The sequence below is a fragment of the Lycium barbarum genome, chromosome 8 (genome assembly GCF_019175385.1).
Source record: "Lycium barbarum isolate Lr01 chromosome 8, ASM1917538v2, whole genome shotgun sequence".
Taxonomy (NCBI): domain Eukaryota; kingdom Viridiplantae; phylum Streptophyta; class Magnoliopsida; order Solanales; family Solanaceae; genus Lycium; species Lycium barbarum.
The window spans coordinates 96,105,939-96,109,758 of record NC_083344.1 but is presented as its reverse complement, the minus strand read 5'-3'; the positions used below and the strand labels follow the sequence as shown (position 1 = coordinate 96,109,758).

General features: G+C 33.1%; 1 non-coding gene across 1 annotated transcript; it reads right to left on the bottom strand.

The window, feature by feature from the left end:
* Nucleotides 1-3,513: 3,513 nt before the first annotated feature.
* TRNAK-UUU (transfer RNA lysine (anticodon UUU)) lies at nucleotides 3,514-3,585 on the bottom strand. The gene has a single exon. It is a non-coding gene; the product is annotated as a tRNA-Lys (tRNA).
* Nucleotides 3,586-3,820: the final 235 nt, after the last annotated feature.

The window sequence follows — 3,820 nt, the reverse complement described above, 5'->3', positions numbered from 1 at the left end:
AGATTTGAAATACACTTTCTCCTACCGAGCTTCATGTCATCATCTCTTTCTAATCAACAACACTGAAAAACGCTTTCATGTGTCAGCATCTGCTGTAGTCTTAAATTTTGAAGTATAGACCAACTTCATCATTTTAAGAAAATATGTGTATACGTTTCTTGACCGTTTATATTTCGTCTTCTCGATGTTATTCCTCATTATTTGTGCGAGACGTGTGTGTCTAAACTTATACCCAAATGTATAAGTTTTAAATCTTTTGGTTTTATGACTTCTTTAGTGGTTTTTGTGTTCAATTTAAATCGTTATTTCTTTTTTCCTGAATTTCTCTTCTTTAAATTTTCTCTAAATGCACCTTTACCATTTTTTGAACTTATTATCATTATTTAAATGTCCTATTTTCTTCTTCTTCACGTGGATCTCATCTTAATTTTTTTTGCAATTATCTCCTAATTCTTCACGTGGATCTGACCTTAATTTTTTCTATCTCTACTATTATGGAAGAGTGGGCCTACCTTAAATTTTTTATTTATTTATTTATACTATTATAGAAAAGTGGGCCCCAACTTAACTTTTTTTAAAAAAAATTCTACTATTATAGAAGAGTGGGCCCCACCTTATTTTTTAAAATTTTTTATTATTATAGAAGACCGTTTATATTTCGCCTTCTTGATGTTATTCTTCATTATTAGTGTTAGACGTATGGTATAAGTTTTAAATCTTTTGGTTTTATGACATCTTTAGCAGTTTTTGTGTTCAATTTAAATTGTTATTTCTTTTTTCCCGAACTTCTCTTCTTTACATTTTCTCTAAGCGGACCTTTACCATTTTCTGAACTTATTATCATTATTTAAATATCTTTTTTTTTCTGCTGCAATTGTCTTCTACTTCTTCACATAGACCCCACCTTAATTTTTTTCCTAGCAATTGTCTCCTACTTCTTCACGTGGACCCCATCTTAACTTTTGTTTTGGCAATTGTCTCCTGATTCTCCATGCGGATCCTGCCTTAATTTGTTTTAATCTCTACTATTATAGAAGAGTGGGCCCCATCTTAAATTTGTTTTTTTTTTTCATTCCTACTATTATAGAAGATTGAACCCCACCTTAATTTTTTTTTTTGTGACTGACGACGAAGCATGGCAATAAAACTCTATATAGTAGAAAATTAGATGTTATCATTCTTGAACTATCCAAGAAGTATAACAATAGGTAAGATTTCTAGTGCATTTGTTGCTGACAAATAGTGGAGGAATTCTAAAGAGCAAGGCTGGTATATAAATGTTAAATTTTTTTGATAAAAACGGTAAACGAAATTGTGGATATCGCAGAAAACGCGACTAAAGGAAGTTCAAGTTAGATATTTTAAACTACTAAATATTGACATCCAACATTACACATTAATTAATAGAATAGATTCAAATGCCAAGTTGATGTATACATAGCGAGAAATCGAAACGAATCTTCTGATTAAGATTGTTCATTATTTTTACTTAAACTGATTCTTTTCACAATTTCCGCAGAAAATCCATTAGAAAGTAGGGATATGACAAATTCAGATGAAAATACGCACTTACTAAACAGAAGAAAAGTTACAGAAAACATATACTCCAGTAAAGAACATGGAGTGTTAATTTATTACAACTTATGCAATGATGTACTTTTTTTATTCATGAATTTTACCTTTATTAAATACTTATAAAGTGGGTTTACTTTCATGAGAATGTTTTTGAATTCAACTAATGAAGAAGCAAAAAACAGACATTCTGTTCAATAAAATTGAAAATAGTAACAATATGATAATGGGAAAACCGAGGAATTAAATCAACTTTCGAAGAGATAAAACGCTGACCAGTTTTGGCGAAAATTGATCCAAAGGAATTGATGTGCTTGGATGCACCTGACCGAAAGCCGATGTTCAACGCCTCTGCCTTTGTTTTTCCTGTCATGTACGCTGTGAGCAGTTTGTCGGTTTACTATAGTAATAGTAGGTAACTTTTCAGAACACCCGTTATGAAAGGTTGTCTTGGGTAGCGAAAGGGTTTGTTTTATTAGGGTAATTAGGTAGGATAATTAAAATTTTAAAAAGGCTAAATTCTGTAAAAATAAATAAGTATAAACCCTGTGATTATGTGATGCCACGTCAGCGGGTCTGTGTCCTGCTTATATATATAATATATATATATAGCCAAAAGTCATAGATAGCCCTCTAAACTTTGTCACATTTTCCTCTGGGTTACATAAATCGAGGGTTGTACCTATTGGGTACCTAAACCAGTCCAAATTCAATCCCATTGGGTATCTTTTTCACAATAATCAGCAAAATTAAGAGAGTGTATTACACTCTCCATGATGTGGCAACTTTGTCAAATGAAAACGTGACACGTGGCGGTGGGGGGGGGGGGGGGGGGGGGGGAGGGATCCATCATAATAATTAAAAAATAAATTATACACCCCCCCCCCCCCCAATTTTCAACTCCTTCGCCCCCCCCCCCCCCCCCCCAACTGCCGTCTCCCCCACCCCACCAATAATTTATTTCCCTTTTCTTCTCTTATTTAGGTCTATCAATGTCTTTACAAGACCCACCAACCTTTAATGAAAGGTAAGATAAAAAAAGAGTCATAGTAATGGTGAATCCCCATTTTTTCCGATGAACAAGATGGTAATCCTACTTTTCAGATCTAAAAAGGTAAAAAAAAAATGGTGGTAAGAAATAACATCCAATTCACAAATTAATTTTATATAAGTAATTAAAAGAAATGAAGTGTTATAATGAAGAAGAAGAAGAAGAGAAAAAAAAAAAAAAAAGGAAGAAGAAGAAGAACGTACAGTGGAGAAGTGGAGAAGAAGAGAAAAGAAGAAGAAGAAGAAGAAGAAGAACTTACAGTGAACATTTTGGGCGAAAGGGGAGGGGTGGGGTCAGGGGACAGACGCCGGGGGGCAGGTGGATTATTTTATTTATTTATTTATCTATTAAATTTTATTTAAAAGAGGTAAATTTTAACCAAAAAAAAATTAAGGAAAAAAGAGTTGTCCACTCGCCCAAGAAAAAGTAAACTCAATTGCAGTGCTACATAGGCACCACGTAGGCAAAAAAACATCCAATAGGATCGAATTTGAATTGATCCAGGTACCCAATAGATATAATCCTCGGTCTAGATATCTTAGAGGAAAATGTGATAAAGTTTAAAGGGCTATCTATGACTTTTGTCATATATATATAAGATAAAATATAAATCATTGATAATAACATGAGACATGTGTTATTCATTCAAGCTAGAATTTGAAAAAAATGGAGAGGAGCTGAATCCCAAAATATGAGGTGCATGTAGCCAAATAATAGACACTTTAACAGACAACAATGACTTTTCGATAAATAGGTAGCTTTCCATTTTTGTTTGTAGTGTCAGTCGCTAAAAGTTGACTTTTAGACACAAGTCAAGGTCATAGCAAAAGGTGGCTAAAAGTTGAATTATTGCATCTGCCACAATTCTTTAAAAAATAATGCAAAAGTTTCGCCGTCTGTGGGGATCGAACCCACGACCACGTGGTTAAAAGCCACGCGCTCTACCACTGAGCTAAGACGGCCTTGCTGTTTGTTCTAATCTGTTGTAAAACAGATATTTAATAAAATATTTATGTCGTAAAAATTTGAGCATAGCTCTCTTTTGTTTCCTTTTTTAATTTGTGTCAACAAGTGAAGCAAAAGGAAGAGGATGGGAATTTTTTGGCTGGGAGTATATTTCTTTTAATGGATCTTATATGGTGTTAATTTAAATTAGTAATGTTGATATGTTTTGAATAACAAATGATTAACAAAAGG